The sequence below is a fragment of the Protopterus annectens genome, chromosome 14.part0, assembly GCF_019279795.1.
Source record: "Protopterus annectens isolate FY-2018-M chromosome 14.part0, PAN1.0, whole genome shotgun sequence".
NCBI lineage: Eukaryota > Metazoa > Chordata > Ceratodontiformes > Protopteridae > Protopterus > Protopterus annectens.
The window spans coordinates 771,725,512-771,735,953 of NC_056748.1; positions in this window are offsets into that span (position 1 = coordinate 771,725,512).

Consider the following 10,442-nt stretch of genomic DNA (forward strand, 5'->3'; position numbering starts at 1 on the left):
CAGTGTACTACAGGTATTAGGTTTGATTGACCTACATTTCAGTTTCTGACTTCTTACCCTTCAGAACTAACATCCCACTGCCTGACCTGTTGTAGTCTGTCTGTGTAGGCCTGGGGGGGGCTACCCATAGCCATCAATCAGAGGCCTTAGCACAGCCTTTGTTTGTGTTTGTCTACACCTGTCCTGCTGGCTGAGACTGTTGTTGGGTATATGATCCTCCCTGACTGGCATGTGTGTCATATGGACACACATGTGGCCCAACACATTTCCTGTAGTGGGTTTTGTCACCATGTGTATCTATGGTGACACCAGTATTTGTTACAGATCTCATGCTGCCACTATAGGTGTCTGCTATCTGCTGGCATCCCATTCAGCCACCCGATTCCCTTGCATGCTCACATCCATACCATAGCTACAAGTAACAACACATACTACTCAATTCGGCAATTGGTAGGAAGAATGACTTACCTTGTGGCTGTGCCAGTATTGAGGATGGTGCTGGAGAGCTGCCTATGTTGGATGCACATAGTACACTCCCTATACATGGTTGAGCACAGGTAGTGTCATGTTTGGCATCCCTTTTACTGTATGTGCGAGTCAGAGAGAGAGAGAAGTGTCATTCCCTGGGTCCCTGCTGTGTCAGTGTATGTGCTATGCGTTGCCTCTTTGCCAAGGCCAGGGCATACTGGGCATGCCTCCTTCTGCCTACTGGGACAGTCTCAGGTTGTTCCTCCTCCGAGTCACTCCATATCTGTGCAGGCCTTGGCAATGATGGGGGGCTGTGTGGCCCTGCCCCATGCTGTTCCTGCTGCAGCTGTTTCCACAGGATCATATTGTGTAGCATGGCACATATGATGACAATTTGAGTACATGTAGCTGGTGAGTACTGCAAGGCTCTACCAGATGTGTCCAGGCACCGGAACCATGACTTGAGCATCCCAAACACACTCTCTATTATAATTCTGGTCTGTGCGTGTGCCTCGTTATGGAGTTCTTGTTAGGGTGTGTGTGCAATTCTGATGGGTGTCATCAGCCACGGCTCCAGTGCTTAACCAGCATCTCCCACTAGGTGACCATAAGGGATGTCCCCATTGGCAAATCTCTGGTACAGCTGCATCATATTCCAGATGTGGGAGTCGTGATAGCTTCCAGGGCAGCCAGCACACACATTCATTATAATGCCCTAGGCATCGCACATGACCTGGCAGCTGATGGAGGTGAAGCCCTTGCGGTTGATATGGACCCTACCCTGCTCATCGGGTGGTGCTTTGATGCATATGTGCGTGCAGTCTATAGCACCCACTACCTCAGAGTATTCTGCTATTTGGTGGAAGAGATGCCTATTGCTGTCCAATGCCTCACGAGTGTTGGGAAAATATATGTGCTCACCGGCATGTGCTGACATGGCATCCAGGAACTGGTGGAGTACCCTGGATGCTGATGCCTGTGAGATCCCCATGATATCCCCAGTTGGCCTATGGAAGATACCTGTGGCTAGTATTCTTAGGCCTACACATACCTTGGTATCCACTGGGATGGGTTCCCCTCTGTTAGTTCTGTGTGTCAGGCATGGCCAGCACAGCTTAACAATTTGCTGTAGGAGGTCCCTCAACCCTATAGCGCTCCACTATCTCCAGCTCATGTAGCCCCTGGTAGGTTACCCTGGGTCTCTACACTCTTCTCCGTCTCCTCACTGTGGGTTGGTTGACGGCATACTCATCCTCACCACCCTCAGCCTCTTCCACATGTTGATGTATGATAGCTGCTGCAGCCCCTATCATTTTGTTGTTTTTGTTCGCTAAAATTTCCCCGCTTGTATACACTGATGGTGTAAAGTATGTGGAAAAAAACAGAGGGAAAGGTGTTTGCATAGTTTATAGTAGTGTTCTGGGCTGGGCTGGGCTGCTGTCTGTGTAACTGGCTGATTTTGATACATTTCACCTGACAGCTATGCTAGTTCTCCTTGATTACCTTCCTACTGCTGTTTTTCCTTCCCATTGCCTTCCTGTTTAAGCCCAGGGGCGCGCCATGCAAACACAGTGTTCAAATGTGCATGGAGCTGCTATTTCCTGCTTTACTTTTTTTTCCTTTAAAACACAGTGTGCAGTGCGCACATCCGCTTAGGCAATGTAAAGTTGCTAGACAGCCTCAGACACACCCCCTTGCTTAGCTCTGCTAAGCTAAGGGCAAACCCGAGCCACAGGGCTCCAATACACTTACAGTATGCCTGACACACACCCCTATGATGTCAGCTAACTCTTAGGCTTGAACCATGCTATTCCTGTACTTACACTGTTGGGTGCTGGCTAGCATTGAGGGAAAATCTGGGATTCAGTATCATTCCCCTCATTTGCATAGGATTGCCTATTAATGCATAGTTACAGGTCCCACACTGAGCCTTCCCCCTTAGCAACCACTATTCACTGGCCATGTTGTCTTCTGCCTGCCATTGCGTATAATGGCAAAATAGTGATTTTAGTTAGAATGCTTATTTCAGGTTATTTTTTATATTTTCGGGCCGATCCCGTTTGCGCTCCACTGCCCTACGCTTAAACAGCCGAAATCGGCTAAAAAGAAATAAAAGTTTCTTTTTATTTTTGCAACTGTTTTCCATGCCAATGGCCATATATTTGACCATTGGCATGGTTTCCACATAATATACACACTTTATTTGGAGCTGTCATGGCTCCGTTTTTAGTTTGCAGAAATGTATTCAGTTACTAACCGAGTACATTTCTGTACACTACACTATTCCTGCACAGCCAGCTGACAGCTTCCTGGATTGCAAATTCACCTCATCTGCATGGTTTTCACCTGCAAATGGGGTAATTTGCATACAGGAGCTGTGTCCATGCAGGAAAAGTGCAGGAGCGTTCATGCATGTCCCTGCAGCTTATTCCTGGATTGCATGGCGGCCATATTACCTCCAGGAGCTCCTGCACTGTTACTGCACACCGTGTAAGGCTTGCTGAATCCGAGGGATAGTATTTTTGTCAGGTAGAAGGTTTAAACTACAACAGGATAGCAGCAAAAATAAAGTTAAAGTATAAGCAGAAACATGCTGATGAAATGTATCAGTTTGTCAAGTAGAAGCTTCAAAGTTCAGTTAGAGATCAGTTTTAAGGTAGACAAAATAAGAATTATGGGTAAAGACCTTATACAGACTAGAAGAATGTCTTGCCTATAGGAGCTGCTATATTTGAAAGATAAAAATTATGAAAGTGTTGGGAATATGTTATAGTCGTGGATAGTAGAAGTAAATAGGGAAAAGTATGTTTTATCCTGGAGAATTACATGGGCAAAGCCATTTGTTTGGCAGTTGGTCTTTGAGCATTTTTAGTTAAAGTTCTTAGTTCTAGAGGTAGGGAGTTCCAGATTTTGGCTACATAACTAGAACAGAGAGCGCCACCTGGGGAATTTGTAGATTTGGTAGCTTTTAGTAAGGATTTGTTGGTGGAGTGTAATATCCTAGGGTTAGAATAAGGTTCTAGTAGGTTTTGTGGGATAGGTGTTTTGCCTGGCTGGTTAGGTAATTTGTGTGCCATTGTCAGCTGGTTGTAGTAAAGAAGATGTGGGAATTCTAGCCAAGATAACTTTTTTAGTACTAGACAGTGATGTGTTCTGTATGGGAAGTCAGCAGCAAATTTAGCTATTTTGTTATAACATGTTTCTAGTTTACCTAGGTCAAATTTTCTGAGGTTCATGAGTATGGGTGAAGCAGAAAGAAGTGTTGATAGTAGATGAGTTTTTGCAATGGCTACTTTGGTATTGTTGGAGTACCCAATTTTTTGTGTACGTTCTTAACAGTTTGTGATATGTGTTCGTCAAATCTCATGTTTTGATGAATGATGACACCTAGTGGCATGGCAAAAGTTTGTGCCGCCCGGGGCTGTCTGAGTTTGCTGCTCCTCCCCCCTCACAAAATCATGGTCAAATGGGGTCCCCCCATACATAGCCCTCCCCACCGAAGCCATTCCAGTGAACCATTACTTGGCTATTTCTCCCCATTTACCATAAACACTGTAATGTGCATACTGCTTTATGCTTTACTTCTACAATGATTATTTGGATTTAATTTAAAACTTTTATTTTAAATTTTATAGGACAAACATTGATAGACATCTACTAAACAAAATAATACAGTCTCACAATGAAAACAGACTTAGCATTAAAACTTCTCTGCCCTTGAAACTCACATTCTTTGAAACAGCATTGAAACCCACATTCAAAGAAAATGCGTCTGTCCAGTGGCAGATAAAGTTTACCTTTGGGCTGTTTTCAAATCATAGGCCCCTTGTACACATATCTGGAACTGTGCAAATATACATGTGTTCTTTGATTCACCTTCCTGATTGTATTAAATTATATTCCTTGAGTAACACAGCACACTTGTTAGAGCATGTTTTAAATGTATTGTTTTAAATATTTTTCCAGTAAGCAATGAAACAAAAGGCATGAACCAATAATGACAAAACTGCTCATTTCAGAACATTTCCATCATAAAAGTCTACTCAAACTTCTGTCATTACAATCCACCAATATCAGTAAATACATACAACCTCTGCAGAAGTAAGAGTCATCTAAATAATTCAATATTAAAGAGATCTGTAACTAATGAAGAGGTTGCTATCAGCAAACAACTTTATATTTTATGGTTTCATCTACAAATAAAGTGCCTGTTGCCCTTGAAGAATAAATTGCCTATGTTACATTAAAACAAATGATAAGCTAGTAATATTGCAATAGGGAATGGAGGGCAAACTGATAACAGGTTCATAGTTACAAGGTATCTCCTCCAAAGGAGGACATTCCCAGCACTGCAGCATCTACCCCTTTAAAGTAACACAGTACAGTATCAGCAATCCATCTACATACTATGGGAGTAGAACCCACAGCCTTCTGCATCAAAAGCAAGCATACTACCTGTTGTGCTACTAACAATACAAACAGACTTGGCACAGTAAACTTCTCTTCCCCTGAAGCTCTCATCTCCTTGTAAAATCCACTTGACACTCAACTATAGCTCTCAAATTTGCAACACAAGAAATCTGGAAAGAAGTAAAAATGTATTGGGAGTGGACAAAGGCCCAAAACCAGGGACACGTTTTAAGCATTGCTTGTATAATGTTAGAAAGTTGCTAGAATAAAATGTTATATTACCATGCAATTCCTGAAAAACAGGAAGACTAAAACTTAAATGGCTATCATTATTTAGTGAATTCAGTTCTCACTGATTTGTCAGAAAACCACAACTTTTAAGAGGAACAGACCAAAAGTATGAGCCAAACATTACAGACATTCTGTGAAAATCTGGACAGTTGAGAGCTATGGACTCAACTCCTTCAATCACAAGTGGTGGTATGGCTAGAGAATTCAGGCTGTTGTCTCACACATGCACACACACACACACACACACACACACACACACACACACACACACACACACACACACACACACACACCAGAACACTTGTTAGCAGCAAGCAAAATGAATGATCCCCTCACACAGGAACAGAACACTGCAGCAGCAAGCAAAATGAATAATCCCTTACTCACACACCCAGGAACAAGCGAAATGAATGATCCATATACCTCGCTATCAGCAAGGAAAATTAACGATCCCCTTACTTGGCAGAGAACACTTGTTGGTAGCAGCAAAATAAATGATTCCACTTATTTTGAACAGAACATTCATTGGCAGCAGCAACATGAATATTCCCGGTGAAGCAGCAAAATTAATGATCCACTCATTGGCAGGTGAAGCAGCAAAATGACTATTCCCCTTACTTGGAACGAGTTGGCAGCAACAAACAAAATTAATGATCTTATCCCCTTATTTACACACCAGGAACAGAACACTCGTTAACAATGTAATGTTGTACTGTATTTAAAACTGCATGTGTGAGACAGGATATAGCATCCGCAGACGTGATGCTATGAGTATGAGACCGTTCTTAAAGAAGAACAGCCTTAACTTAAAAACAGTTTTTTTTTTTTTTGCTTTTTTTTACTTAAACAGTTAAGGCAAATGTGACAGTCTCAAAAGTGCCACCCGGGGTGGACCGCCCCTCTCACCCCCTCTAGCTAAGCCACTGATGACACCTAGGAGTTTGGTCTGTATAATGGGTTCAATTGTTGTGTTACCTGCAGTAATTATGGAAAAGTTGGGTGGGGGGGCAGTGGCTCTAGTACGTTGAAAGATTATTAGCTTGGTTTTATTAAGGTTGAGTATAAGTTGTGTATTGGAATGCCATGCTTCCACTACTGTGAATGATTTTTGTGTTTTTTCCTGTAGTTCTTGAAGGATGTGGGCTGCACATATTAATGTGGAATCATCTGCATATTGGACTAAAGTAGTTAGGAAAGTAGCTGTGTTTTGATTGTTGGTAAAGATATTGAAAAGAAGGAGACCAAAAATGGAGCCTTGAGGTACACCTAATGTGACTGGTAATAGTGAAGAGATGTCTTGTGACCACTTTACTACTTGATGTTGGTCAGTTAGGTAGCTTTAAAACCAACAGAGGGCAGATGAACTAAGATTAAGGCTGGAGAGGACTGTTAGAAGTTTTTTTATGAGAGACTGTATCAAAGGCTTTGGACATATCCAGAAAGACTGATGAGACTATTTTGCCTTCACTCCTATGTAGGTTGATTATATTAGTGAAGCTTAAGATGGCAGAAGCTATACTATGATTAGGCTTGAAAACACGATGGGAGCTAGCTAGTAGATTATTGTCTGAGAGGTGGTGCATTAGTTGAGAATGTATGCACATTTCTAAGATTTTCGATAAAGGAGATAATATAGCAATAGGTCTGTAATTAGATAGTTCTGTTAAAATGCCTGGTTTGTGGAGGGGGATTATATAAGAGACTTTCCAGAGGTGTGGGACTTGATGTTCAGTGATAGATCTATTGATTAGAATTGATACAGGGTAGGCTATAGCATCAGCTGACATCTTGAGGCATTCTACTGGAAGCTGTCAGCTGCAATGGTTGTTGGTTTCAATTTTTTAATCAATGTTTTATGGTGTTTGTTGAGATGGGATGGAAGGAGGAGGTACTGTTGTTCCTATTTTCTAATAATGGTAAATAAAGTATGTGGTGGTGAACAGTTATTTTTGGGTAGTGCTAGGATACTCAGTGAAATATTTATTAAACTGTTCAGCAGTTGCACCTGAGTACAAGAAAAATAAGACTGAATTTTTTCCTTACTGATGGTTTTTATCAGACCATTATTTAATTATACATTACAACTGTATTCCAAGTCTGTGGCATTACCCAAAACATAGTTCTAATAAGTCTTCATGCATCTTATATATATATATATATATATATATATATATATATATATATATATATATATATATATATATACATTCTTCTCAACATATCTGCTATGTGTAGTTCCTTGCTTTGTCTATATTTTATTGTCAGATCATACTTCTGTAGCATAAGTAATGTCCTCAGCAATCTTGAAGGTGTCTTGAAAAAAAATTCTAAATACACTTTGCAAGGGTTTGTGGTCTGTTTCCACCCAAACTTCTTTAACATAAACACAGGGGATCTCTCATATACACTATGTGCACATCTCTTCTGTGTATCTTTAAATGGTCTTAACTCACAGACAAGATCTAATCTAAAGCAGGATCACAGTTCCTATAGTATTCTGGATAATATCTACTTGCAACATAACTGGCTTATTCATAACATAGAACTTTAATGCTGGAGCATCTATAACTAGTTTCTTAAACAATACACAACTCTTTCCTGTAAATCATTCTATTCCATGCCTCTAAACCATTCCTGATTTTGTCTAACATGTTTGCATTGCCCTTATAAAGTTTTTTGAGGGGAATTCAAAAATGTAGCAAAATGAGAGAATTCCAAGATGGCTGCACACTGATCAACAGCTTGAGTTCAGCTCTCCCAGTGTGAAAATAGAAACTGAGAAACAACAGTCAGTGATCTTGTCAGTTTGAGTAAAATTCAGTTACTGGCTACTAAGTACATTGCCTGGATACCAGCAAGGAAGATATGTAGAGAACCTGAAAGAAAATCAACCAGAAAAGTTGAAGAGAAAACATTGTCTGGGAAGAATCTTACAACTGTTCATCAAAAAGCAGTTCAAGCTCCAGCTCTGGTACAAAATATGGCTTTCAGTAATTTAGAGGAAAAAATAAATCAAATGTGCTCTAAGTTGATTACAATAAATTAAACATTGAAGAAATATATAAACTCAAATAACAAAAGGCTGAAAAAATAGATGCTTTAAACAGCTATTCAGATGAACTGACAAAACTGCAAAAATCAGAGGCTGAAATGAAGAAAAGTTTGGCTGAGTATGAAACTGCTCAAGAAGAGATGTTTCAAAAAATGGTAGAGTTAGAGGACATAGCATGCAGAGAATATCTGAGATTTTCTGCTGTACCAGAGAAAATGGAAGGAACAGATTGCATTAATTTTCATAAAAGCACAAATAAGTAACTGGACTGGTATTCCACAGCAGGATGTGTTAAATGAAAGGGCACAGCATGTGTTTACTCCAAACTTGGCCATGAGAAAGCAGCCAAGACTTGTATTGGTGGAGATGCAATATTACCAGCAGAAAGACTTGATCCTGACAAAAATGTGGCAGAAAGACAAAGTATTGAAAAATTGAGACAGAAGAGTGTTTGCAAGAAATAATTATTTACTGTACATTAGGCAGTACAGAAGCAAATGTATCCCAGCAATCACAGAATGTCAAGAAGCAGGTGTGATATTCAATCTGCTATATCCAGAATATTTGGAGGATCAAAGTCATTTTTGATGCAGAATAGGCTAAGGGTGAAATACAAAAGTTTGTCCAACAAGGAACGAGTCATTAAACAGAAAGCGACTCTGCTTCTCATGCTTCTGATGGTAAGGCTCATAGGGGCACTTGCCTGTGAAACCTTTGCCAATGTACCAAAGGAAAATGCTTAAGAGACAGAAAAAAGCACAGGAGTTGACTAGAAGAATCAGGAATACCTTGGACTTGAATCAGAGTCTGGGATTGGGAGATGGATATGAACAGGAACACGAAGATGACCAGCAACACTGAAATAAGTGCATAAATGTAAGACTATAAAGCATCAATCACATTTGTGAAATATGGCTTTGCACGAAAATGTGGCTGAGAAAGATTGGATTTTTGCTGACTTTGTTATATATGTTGAAGTTCTTCCAGGCATATGCCCACCTTCATGTCATTAATGTTTGGAAGGACACTAAAATGAAAAATGGCAGGAGAAGGAGGGAAAATAACTGTAAGTAAAAGCAACTTTTGCTCTTAATAGTATTTGTATGAAACATTTTATGATATAAATTGTATATCATATAGTAAGGATTTTCAATCATATAGGTAAGAAATACAATATAAAAAGAGAAAAAAGATTGGACAAAGGCACATTTAAATCAATGGGTTTTAATCTTCAATTTAATATTGGGGTGGGGGATAGGGTGTCAAATTGCACTAATAATTATATATGTAGAATTTAAATTTTTATTTTACTCTTGCATAGGTGAATATCTGGATTATTGCCCTTGGCTTAATCTAATCACATGTTTGTGTTTTTCTTGTTTGTTTTTTTTTTTTTTTTTTTTGTGAATGTGAATGGGCTTTAAAAGTGAGAGACCACAATGTAAAAAATAGTTTTCTTTAAGCAAATAAATGTTCAGTGTCAGTTGAGAAACCTCGAGCTGAAGGCAGCTCTAGATTTTGATCTTATGTTTCCATGGAAACAAACTGATTAAAGATGAAGGGAATAAATTTAGACACCTGGACATTGTTTACTGAGAGAAATGTAACATTGAAACACACAAGGGCAAGTAGTTCAGTAAAAATAAAGTTTGAAATTATTGGAAATGAATAAGGGATAGCAGCATTTCTGATAACAAAATACTTTACTAGAACAGTGATAATTTAATGTTATTAAAGATAGCCAATTCACCTCTTCTTAAGAATAAAAGTTAATGTTTTCTGAAAACATAACAATTGTTCATCACATCTGGGAGCGGAATAAAGATAAGACAAGAATAGATAATCAGTGTGAGTAGAAGCACAGACTGTAATATACATCTTAGCATAGATTCTTTTAATTTTAGACTATGTTTTACCTGTGTGTGCAGCTATTGATTTGGGACAATTGCTCCTATCAGGAGGGTTAAACTACATTATTTGAAGATATGTATAGTTTTATGTGATGTTTTAAGTTAATAGGTTATGGGTGCATGTTTTATTTTTGTTGTTTTTCTTTTTTTGCTTTGTTTTATTTTAGGGTTTTCATTAAAACAAAAGGTTTTGTAAAATGTGACATAGGTTCAAATGGAGATGACAAAAAACAACTATATAAAAGATCAACCTGACAAACATTAGTGGGTGCATGTAACACAAAAGCTGGAAATAGACATTTTAAAAAAGC